Source organism: Protopterus annectens, chromosome 5.part1, assembly GCF_019279795.1.
Source record: "Protopterus annectens isolate FY-2018-M chromosome 5.part1, PAN1.0, whole genome shotgun sequence".
Taxonomy (NCBI): Eukaryota; Metazoa; Chordata; order Ceratodontiformes; family Protopteridae; genus Protopterus; species Protopterus annectens.
The window spans coordinates 395,626,055-395,638,554 of record NC_056736.1 but is presented as its reverse complement, the minus strand read 5'-3'; the positions used below and the strand labels follow the sequence as shown (position 1 = coordinate 395,638,554).

The following is a 12,500-nucleotide window of genomic DNA, read 5'->3' as shown; positions in this document are numbered from 1 at the left end:
TCTGATCTAAATCTTAACACCCACTAGCCAAAAGGAAATCAATCGAGTGTAATCAGTGCAGACTATGTTAAACACAGCAAGAGCTCTGCCTCCACTTTCATCAGTCCAACCACATGCCTGTACTTCTCTCATTCTCTCTGTTTACAAATCTGTTTGCAGGGATCACTCTTGACAAATAACGACCCCCCCCCCCCGTGTCTGCAAGCCCATGCAGTGACATGGCACAGCAGTGAATGAAGGCACCAAAACCTCATATCCCTTTAAATGGTCTAGCTCTTCCAAACACTAATTTCACCATTGATTGTTTTGCTAAACACACAGTACCTACAGGCTACATTTATTCAAATGTGACATTTATAGCTGACAAACCCAGCTAAATTCTTACAATTTTTATTTTTATCCTTAGGTTTCAGACCTCTGCACTGGCGATGTCTGCCTTATACGTATACATACACTGAACATACTGCGGGATATTTGCCGTGTGCATATACTGGTATAAAGCATTAATAAATACATGGTGTTAGAGTTCTGCTTTCTTGTTTCTTCATTTACTGCATACTTGTACACAGTGGAGTGCCAAGTCACTACAGGTGTACCTCTATCAATCTACTACATGCATAGACTGCACTAGAGGTGTACATCTATCAATCTACTACATGTATAGAATGCACTTCAGGTGTACATCTACCAATTATCTACATGCATATACTGCTCTACAGGTGTACATCTATCAATCTACTACATGTACAGACTACATTACAGGTGTACATCTATCAATCTACTACATGTATATTCTGCACTGCAGGTGTACATCTATCAATTTACTACATGTACAGACTGACTACAGGTGTACCTCTACCAATCCTACATGTACAGACTATACTACAGGTTTACATCTATCAATCTACTACATGTATAAACTATACTACGGGTGTACATCTATCAATCTACTACATGTACAGACTGCACTACGGGAGTACCTCTGTCAATCTACTACATGTATAATCTGCACTACAGGTATGCATCTATCAATCTACTACATGTATAGACTGCACTACAGGTGTACATCTATCAATCTACTACATGTATAAACTGCACTACAGGTGTTCACCTATCAATCTACTACATGTACAGACTGCACTACAGGTGTACATCTATCAATCTACTACAGGTACAGACTGCACTACAGGTGTACATCTATCAATCTACTATATGTACAGACAGCAATACAGGTGTACATCTATCAATCTACTACATGTACAGACTGCACTACAGGTGTACATCTATCAATCTACTACAGGTACAGACTGCACTACAGGTGTACGTCTATCAATCTACTATATGCACAGACTGCACTACAGGTGTATATCTATCAATCTACTACATGTACAGACTGCACTACAGGTGTACATCTATCAATCTACTACAGGTACAGACTGCACTACTGGTGTACATCTATCAATCTACTATATGTACAGACTGCACTACAGGTGTACCTCTATCAATCTACTACATGTACAGACTTCACTACAGGTGTACATCTATCAATCTACTACATGTACAGACAGCACTATAGGTGTACATCTATCAATCTACTACACGTACAGACTGCACTACAGGCGTACATCTATCAATCTTCTATGTGTACAAACTGCATGTTCGACAACCCCCCACACACACTTTACAGGTGTACCTGTGTAGGGGTATACAACAAGAGAACTGTCAGCTGATTATTACTTATTATCATACATTTCATATAAATTATTCAGAGGGCACTAGCTCCCTTGGTAAGACTGGCATTATTGCCTTTTGTTCCAGCCATCTCTGACCACCAACATTATCAGTTTCTATCAATATTATTTTCTACTGTACCGTATTGATATGCAAACTGCATTTATTAATGATACATTGCAGATACTCATAGTAGTAGCACCTGTATATGTTGTTTAATTAAATAGCCCCACTATCACAGCCTCTCAGTTCTCTACCAGAGGAAATGCCAAGGCATTATTGGTAAATTCCCATCAGATAATATCTTAGCAAGTATATTCATCATAAGGTTAGTAACTGTGATGGCTGGGATACTAGCTAAGTGGCTATCACCTCAGTAATAGAAAGGGCTCCTGGAAGATGAAATAACCCATTTACAAGTTCAAACAAGTGAACACAAAATAAACAAATTAAAATAAAGCAACACTGTATAATGCATGAAATTTTTAGAAGGCACATTTGGAAGGCTTTTCAAATGTTAGATGCAAGGAATGAATCTATATATACATTGTTTCTATCCAAATATCTGGAATCTATACTCAAGAGATTGAAGCTGATCACAGCCATTTACCTTACATAAAGTGGACTCAGTGTCACTTTTATGGCATCTTGCATCTATCTCTGGAACCACACTTGAGGAAATTCCTAGATCGTACCTTCACGGTCCTATGAGAGAGACCAACATTTCAGACCCCTTGTGAGTGTCATGCTGAGGGACCCTAACCATGAACAGTCAGTGCAGTCTGACCCAGGGATATCTTCTGAGTAAAGAGTGGCAAGCAACTCCAAGTTCTGAAGGCAGAAAAAACTGATTTATTGCACAGTTTCCTGCAACATGAAGTAGATACCTTGCTTCAAGTACACCATACATGAAATATGGGTAAAAATACCTCACTAGTTGAATTTATGACCAGCTGTATGTTGCTACAAATTATATAAGGCATATTATTTTTTTTTAATCCCACCTTTCTTTTGTGTTATTGACCTATAATGAAATGTATCTGCCTGTTTTTGTTTCTGTCATAGAAGAAATACAGTGTTCCTGAATGTGATTTAGAGGGTAATTGGACAATGAATGAATAAAGAAAGAATAGACAGGGTAGGGACTTTAGCATTCTATAATTCTAAAGGCAAGACATAGAGAGAGAGAGAGAGAGAGAGAGAGAGAGAGAGAGAGAGAGAGAGAGAGAGAGAGAGAGAACAAGCTCCAGTAAAATAAAGTATTCCTTAGCTTTTACAGAGGTTTTGCATACCATTGTTTTAATTTCAGTTCTGTCTGCCGAAAGGTTTTAAGATTCACATCACTGAAAAAATAGTACCAAGGTCATTTTATTGCTGTTTTATTGCACAAAATAGTGAGAGGAGCATCAGAATTCATTGCTTTAACCTTTTTACCTTCATAGCACATATGTTAGGGCCTCTCTGACTCCCAGACTGCAATAATCATAAATAAATCTAGCAGGCTTACTACAGCATATCTGCTTGTCAAGACATAGGTTAATTTACTGTATCTTCAGTTTGATGGTTTTCTTCTGTTTAGTAAAGTAGCTGACTGTAATGTAGGTAAGGCATAGGAACAGGAACAGACAGTGGGGGAAGAAACATGTCTGTCTGTCTATGAGCTAGATAATGAACTAGACCTTTATAAACTGGATCAAATTCCATCAATTTCAGCTTGTATGTTGTATGACTGGGTAAGTCACCTAAGCAGGTCAAAGTATACAATTCCTTCCCCAAAAGAGGTATGAACTTGAAGGGCTTTACATAAGGGGTGAATGCATCAAGTTATGGGTCAGTCAAGGACACAGAAACAAGGTATCTATCTGCTCCACTGGCAACCCATGTTTAGGGCTGACTGAGCGGGATAAGATTAAGGGGCTGATGGCTTTCCTTCCTGTCTCAGGAGGTGGAGCCTACGTGTGACTTCTGATGAAGATCAGAAGTCTATAAAAGAACTGGCAGTGATATAAAGCCCCTGGTATCACTGCACATGTCTCTCCTCCTGGGAGATAATAGCATTACTGAGTGACTGCCACATTACAATGGCTCCTGCTATCTGTCTGCTACTCACCACTCCATGGCTCTAATCCTACACAACAAGGCTGACTTCTCCAGTAATCAGGGTGCAGACAGGCAATCAGTAGACCAAAGGCTACTGACCTGACATGTAAGTAAGGACAGGTCAGAAAGCAAAACTATCATCAGGACAGAGAAAGCATCACCAGATAGCAAACATGACACAATTACAAAAGATCTGGCAGCTAGGAATGGATGGACAGAGACAGGTCAGTGTTCAAAAAATGAAAGGCCCTTTTTTGTCACAGGCACTAGGTATGCAAACACTATGTTGGTCAACATTGAAAATTTCTAAGGGAAGAAAGTAGAATTTTGACATCGGTTGAGTTACATGTAGTTTTCAGAGAGCAGCAAACATCTGACTAATCTTTTCTGTATCATGCCCAAGATAAGTAACACATATTTAATTTAATGCTATGGCTGATATTTGTGGTCATTTGCAAAGTTTGCAGGCTGAATGAAAGATCATTCTGATTAATAAACTCACATCTGTGTGTTCAATGCAATGATGTTCAGAGTGCCACGTGCAAAAGCGGTACACACTGAGAGGGATCTGTGTAAACAACCTTCCTAGCATGCTGTCTAGCTTCAGTACTTTTGTAATTTGGGATTCACAGGCACCTGAACTATGCTAGTGTGGGGCATACCTCTCAACTTCTTAGCATAAGAAATCTGGACAAAGCCAAAAATAATGGGCCAACAAAGGCCCAAAAATGGGACTTTTTTTTTAAATATTGCTCTTATAAACTTAGAATTTTGATAGAATAACAGGTTATGTATTAGCATACATTTTCTGAAGGTTATGAATTCTAAAACTGAAATGTCTGTCATTATTTAAATACTTCAGTTATCAACGATTTATCAAAAAACACATTTTATGAAGAACAGGCCAAAAATATGAAGCAAAAATCTGGACATTCTGTGAAAAACTGGGCAGTTGAGAGGCATGATGTGGGGACAGGACAGGATTTCAAAAGCATTAAATGTGAGACATGCCCTTGTGTCTCACACATAGGTGTTCCAGTGGTGACACTATGAATAGGGTGTTTCACCCTGCACAGACAGCAGGTGGCGATAAGTCATGCTGTGTGAATAAGAATGTATGTGTATTTATTTTGATATGTTAATGTTACTGTGTGGGTGTGAGCACTGAGACTGTGGTAATGGAATCATAAGTGTCTGTGGGTGTAGATGTGTCCAAAGTATACAATGAAAGAAGCAAGATTCTTAAATTATTTAGTAAATCTATAACACATCTTCTCAAGGATAATATCAAAAGCATTACAAAATCTGAAGAACTCTTATAAGATCTACTAAAGGAGCCTATCAACTTAGGTTGGCCTCTGAAGCCAAAGATAATTATAAATTCTTCTTTAGCTATGTTAGAAAAAAAAACAAAAAACATTACAGTGCATTGCCAGAATGTATTCATAATGGGTCTCCTATTCTCACCCAACTGGCGTCAATATACATGTTCATAGGTTCATAGGTTCATAGGTTCATACTAGGCTATCTGCCCAAGGGCATTTATAAGCCTAGCCCATAGTTATGTGGCTTTTGCCACCCCTTTAGTTTGAATAAAAACTATGCCTATCATTTTTCTGTGCCTCTGTCAAGCAGTGACACTGAAGTAATCCCTGGGGTATATCTGCGATCTCCCATCCATTGGTCAAGATTCCTCTTGAACAAGGCCAGCGAGGTGCTCTGCCTCACATGTACCGGGATTTTGTTCCACAGCATAGGGAGTCTCTGGGTGATGAATCTGTCCCTCCAGCACGTTCTATTTATAACCGTGTCAAGGTTTAAGTCTCCGTCCTTGTGGTTCTGAGGATCTAGATTTATTGAGGTGAAGCATATTCATCAAATCTGGGTTTGACATGGCCTTATATGTCAGGCACAGGTCACCTCTGAGCAAGCGGTATGAGACTGAATAGAGCTGGAGTTCTTTCAGTCGGGCAGCATAAGACATATTTTTGAGACCCTTTATCCTTTTGGTGAGGAACTTTTGGGGCCTTTCAAGCTGCAGCAGGTGTCTGGTCAGATACATTCCGAACGGGGCATTGTACTCAATCATAGGTCTAATGAGTGATGAGTACAGGGGGACGATGACCTCCATTGATCTAGATGTGAATCCCTTCATGATCAGGTGGGCGATATAGAAGGTTTTCCTAACTACTTTAGCAACATGAGTGTCAAACGAAAGGCTACTGTCAACTGTCAAATAAATTTAGCGCCAGTTTCACCCTGCTACTTCTATTCAAAGCTTCAAAATATGTGAATCACTAATTCCTTCAATTATCTCTAGAGATCATTTACTGAAAGTGCTAAATAATGCCAAAAATATTTTCTCCAGGGAATGTGACTATATAACCGGTTACTTAATTAATGGTGTTAAACATGCCCTTGCAGAAATACTCAAATTCTTAAGTTTAGCTACTGGTTTTGTCCTTGATGAGTGGAGCAAAGCAGTGGTGATGCCCCTCTGTAAGGGTAGTCACACAATTGCCCAAGATAATTACAGTCCTGTCAGCTTTAGAATAGAACATATTATAAGAGACCTTATAAACTGTGATATCACGAATCCTTTAGACTTGGAGTTCAAGATAGCCACTGTTCTGTGAGCACTGCTAGCACCTAGCTCTCTGAAATTCCCTGGATTAAAATAAACCCAGAAGACAACACAGACTAATATACGCAGAAATAAGACTGAACATCTATTCCAGATAACAAACAGCAATCAAAGGACGAAAAAAAAAAGCAGCAGATTCCTTTTAAAAACAACAGGATTATCTAAGATCTTGGAAACAACTGAAGCCGTGTGGTATTGAGGCCCTGTACTCGTATACAAAGTCTGAGAAAGCACCAAGCAGCAGGACATCGAAAGAAGCAAATAATATGGACACTGTAACAACTAAAACCAAATTCTCAGTACTAGCCTCACCGGATAAAGATACAACCCCAAAAAGACAAAGGACAAATAAACAATCAGACAATACTAAATCTACAGGCAAAACCAAGGCAGACCAGCAAGCTAACCTGGAAGATATTAAAACTGCTTTATTACTTATTCAGCAAGCAATACAGGAACTATCTTTACAATTTTAAACATTTGGTGATTCATTTAACCAAATACTAACTAGAATGGAAAAATCTGAAGCATAAATACTAGAAAATGAAATAAAAATAGACTGTATTGCTCAAAGAACTGATTCCCATGACAAAGATCTGCAAAGTTTACAAACAAAAATAACAGACCTTGAGGCAAGGTCACAAAGAAACAACATTATCATCAGAGGAATCCCTGAAACTGTGTCACATAATAAACTAATACCAACTATCAAACTCATAATAAAATCCCTGCTGGATGACCCTGAAGAAACTCAGCAAGTGATAATAGAGAGAGCCCACAGAGCTGTGAGAGAAACACAATCATCACTGAGACCGAGACCTGTTTATATTAAAATATTAAACTATCAAGATGTAAATAAAATCCTACTTGAAGCCAAGAAGAAAGGTACACTCACTTGGAATAATAATAAAAATTTCCTTTGCCTAGGACCTTTCCATCCAGATAAGGCAAGCAAGGTAACTTCTGTCTTCATATTGCGGGTTTGTGATAGAAAAGAAAATCACATTCCAGATGAAACAGCCAAATCAACTAATTTTCAGTGTTAAAGAGCTTAAATACATGGTTGCTAACCCCAAAGAGACAAAAGAGACATTCCTATCTGTTTTCAGGCAGATTCCACCTCCAGAAATGAAATAAAACAACAAAAATGTTGTAGGTGTCCCTCGAGTGAAAAACGGACAAAATCATAACCATTATAGATGGGAACCAACCCTGAGAGCTTCCCCTTACTTCCTAGGCCCTTAAATCAACGAAGGGAGCCACGAGGAACACAGGAAAGGGAAAAGAAAAATGTCTAGGAACCAAAATACATCTGCCGTGATTTATAGGAAGGAACCACCTCCTGGGACTCTGGTATGCATAATCATTCCCCCTTCGATCTCAAGGTCTCCACTACAAACTAAAAATGACCTAAAATGAAGATGAAGTAAGTTTAAGAAGTTAATCTTACCATAAACACCCATAAATCAATCTAAACCAGCTTATAAGGTAAACCAGACTGAAAGATGACCAGCAACCTGCAAAGCAAGAATCTGAAGAATAAGGTATGACTTTACCAAAACAACCAATAAGACTTTGAATCTCTTAAGACTTATCATAAATAATACAGCCTTTATTACTACATGAGAGACTGTCAGAACCAGCCTATCTTAAGGATGTCTGACAGAAATAATGATGTTTGACTTGAATAAAGATAAAGTGTAAATGCATTTTAGAAAAGGAAAATACAAGAACACACAAATATAAACTATCTGACTGCAGGAAACATAAACATAATCTAAATATGTAGGCTTTGGCAGAATATATATGTGGCTAAGCCTGAAAACATTTTTTTTTCTCTTTCCCTCATTTTCCTGCTTCTGATTATAGGTGCCAGTAACGTTCTTTTTCCCTGGAATCTGCTATACATTGGCACAGACGTCTGTATAGGCACCGAAGTAGGGCAGAAAAACTGTTTAAAGGAGAGGGGAAGGTAAGAGAAGAATACGGAAAAGGAAAATGTAAACAAGACAAGTCTGCCTTAAAATCTGTGCTACATTGTTGTGCATCTTGATATAGCTAACTGAGGATTCGGATACTAACATGTTTAAAAATACATTAGAAGGAATAAGCTGCATGCTAAAAAGCTATAAGTTCTGTGCTGTAACCATAACACCATAATTGTATAATAGTTTTAAGGAAGAGACTAGGAATATTTCATAGCAGTGTTTTTTAGGGAACTAGTTTGTTAAGCTTTGTCCGTATTGCATACAGTAATGTAAAGGAGCTACCATGCTCTAAACCTACACACAAAGAGAAAACACAACCAGAGGGAAACTAAAAGTATATGTTAAAGTCTCACTTTATTCCCCCTGATTATTCCTGGTCCAGGGGTACAGTGGGTAGGCACAGGGAAGGGACAGGAATAGTTAGATGCTTTCCAAAAACATATATCAACATCACATACAAAGACCATAAAACCAAATTAACATACAAGTCATGTAGAACAAACATACTTAACAAATAAATGTGGGAAACAGAGACATGGAATGTTAAACAACTCCAAAATAAAGAAAAAAGAAAACTATTTTTGCATCTTACCCTGAAAACCAAAGCCAATCTTATATTAATACAAGAAACACACTTAACTATGGAACAATGGACAGAAATTGATAAAAAAAAAATGGATTAGACAAATTATAGCAACAGGGGATAAAACAAACAGTGCTGGGTTGCCATAATAATTAAAAATCAATTTCAAGACAAGATACTTGAGACTAAGGCGGACAAAGAGGGAAGATGGTGTTACATAACATTTACCAACCCAGGATTACCAAAACCTATAATGGTGCTTAATCTATATGCACCGTGTAGTAACCAACATCACTTTTTTTATGTCACTTTACCCAATTCTAAACCAACTTAAAGATCACTACCTAATAATTGGGGGTGACTGGAACACATATCCAAACCCAGAAAAAGACAAATTGAATCCGATTAAAACACATAATAAACAAGCCACAATAGCTGTAAATGAACTTAAACAAGACTTTAAACTATATAACCCTTATAAATATGGGAATAATGAGAATAAGTCTGGGAAATTCACATTCTACTCACAGTGCCACAAAATGTGGTCAAGAATAGACTTCTTTTTAATCTCAGACATACTCATTAACATGAATCCAACAGTAGTTACACACACTAGATGTTTCTCGGATCATTCCAAAGTTACATTGTTTATCAACTGGAACAAAAAACTGTACCTAGCAAATAGAGGTCATAGCTGGTCATTGAATACTAACCTGCTCATCAAAATAGATGTTGAAGAAATATTAAAGACATCCCTTGCAAATATCTCCAGATCCCAAGTCCCAATAGACATAGAATGGGCTGTGGCCAAAACACAAATCAGAGGATTATTCATCAAAAAAGCAGCATATTATGTAAAAAAAAAAAAAAAAAACTAAAAAGGAGTATACACTGAAAAGGGAAATAGAACAACTTGAAAGAGAACTACTAAATAACCCTAATAACCAAACTTGAAATTGGTGTCCCGTAGGGCTCGGTCCTGGGACCCCTCCTGTTCGGTATATACTTCTCTGAGGTACAGGCAAGCATGGGAGGACTGTGGCTGACCAAGCTTGCAGATAATTGCAAACTGGGGGGCATAATTGACTCCCCGGTTGACACAGACATCCTCCAGAAGGGTCTCACAGAGACAAATACCTGGTGTCAGAATCATGGCCTTAAGCTAAATGCCAAAAAGTGCATAATCATCCCCTTTGGTAAGAACAAAGTGCCCACAAACTACCACATAGGAGGTAGTCCACTAAGTATGGAAAATGTAATTAGGGACTTAGGGACACAAGTAGATAGCAACCTCTCCTTTGACAATCACATTGCCAAAGTGATTAGAAAATCCTTCTATGTAGCCCACCTAATCACAAAAGGGTTCACATCTAAGATCAAGAGAGGTTATTGTGCTCCTCTACTCATCGCTCATCAGGCCCATACTAGAGTACAATGCCCCATTTGGGATGTACCTTACTCGACACATGCAACAGGTAGAAAGACCCCAGAAGTACCTCACCAAGAGGATCATGGGCCTCAAACAGATGCCCTATGCAGTCAGGCTAAAGAAACTCCAGCTCTACTAGGCTTCTTACCCCCTTCTCAGAGGAGACCTCTGCCTTATGTACAAGGCCATGTCTAACCCTGAATTAATGGACATGCTCCACCTAAAGAAAACCAAATCTCTTAGAGCCACATGCTCTAGGGATTTAAACCTCAGCACAACAATTAATAGGACATGCTTCCCTCGCTCTGGAATAGAATCCCAATTTATGTTAGGCAAAGCCCCTCACTGACTCTCTTCCAAGAGAAATCTTGACGAGTGGATGGGAAATCGTAAATTTACACCTGGGATTACATCAGTGGCCCTGCTGGACAGAGACCCAGGAAACTAATCTAAAAGGGAGGCGAAAGCCAACACACTCTGGCTAGGCTTATAAATGCCCTTGGGCAGATAGCCTAGTACCTACCTATGAACCTATGAACCTATATGTTAGAAACCAGAAATCTGTCATTTTATGAGGTAAGAATGTTGGCTAATTACGCAAAGGAAGCCCAAATGCCATCCAGAGCTTTGGCCAGAATCATCATCTCAACATTAAACCACCTCAAATACATCAGAAATAAATTACAGGGACAAAATCTACACAAGAAATGAAGAAATTATCAAAGTATTCGAACAAATATATTCTCAAATCTATGGAGAACAAACATTACAAACCTCTAAGGAAGATAGAGAGCATGTTCTTCAAAAACTAAAATTTCCTAAACGGGATTTAGATCAAGAAAAAAACTAACGGAACCTATTTCCATCAATGAGATAAGTGCAACACTTAAACATTTAAGTCACATAAGGCCCCAGGACCCAATGGACTTACATCAGAATTTTATAAAACTTTCACTCCCCTAATTGCTAAACTACTATACTATGTGCTAAATTATCTAATAAATAACAACATAAATGATATTCACTTCAATGCCTCCAAAACTATTTTTTTATGTAGACCCCAAAAACCCAGATAATTATAGACCCTCTCCCTTTTAAATATAGATACAAAGATCCTGACCTCAATATTCGCAAATAGAGTAAAAAAAAACCTGATAGAGAAAATCATTTCTCCAGAGCAATCTGGGTTCACACCACAAATACAGACCAGCGATAATACTCTAACACTGGATGCATTAATATCCTTTGCAAATCAGAGGAATACAAATATCTATGCAATGGTAGTAGATGCCCACAAGGTATTTGACAGGGTCAACCTAGAATTTTTACTTCAAACATTACCCTATTTTGACATACCTATCAATTTCATTCAGATCATCCAAATTCTGTATAGCAATCCATACATATAACCAAGAAAAAACACCAGTTCAACAATGAAGGTGCAAACTGTTTATTGGGCTAACACAAAACCACAAAAGTAATCCAACTTTCAGCACCTTCCATTGAGCTTGGTCAATCCATACATATCCCTATATATAAATAAAACATGGTCAGATAGAATTATGATAAAAAAACGGAACAAGACAAGGATGTCCGCTATCGCCCTTTCTATTCAACCTATACCAAGAACCCCTGTTTTTTTTTTTAAACAAAACACATATCATAACCCCCCTCAACACATAACTTTAAAATATATCTCACTGTCTTCGCAGACAATCTGAACATATACTTCACTACACCAAACTCAGATATAACCAAAATAATAACTGCAATTGAACAATTTTCAATCATGTCTAACTACAAATTAAACCTCAATAAAACTATTATCTTCCCCTTAAGGGCACTCAAACTTATCTCATTAATACCACTAATAGATGCAATAAAAATGAAAGAAGAAACCAAATATCTGGGAATTACTTTCTTCCAGAGCAACAAGGAATTCTACCAGCATAACATAACTCTTAAATGGCAAATCATAATGCAAGACTGTAAAGGATGGAATAACCTTAAGCTACTATTTCTGGC

At 37.9% G+C, this 12,500-nt stretch overlaps 1 protein-coding gene across 1 annotated transcript in view; it reads right to left on the bottom strand.

The window, feature by feature from the left end:
- NHS (NHS actin remodeling regulator) overlaps nt 1-12,500 on the bottom strand; it is a 1,450,195-nt gene that overhangs the window by 1,009,451 nt on the left and 428,244 nt on the right. The window lies entirely within an intron of this gene.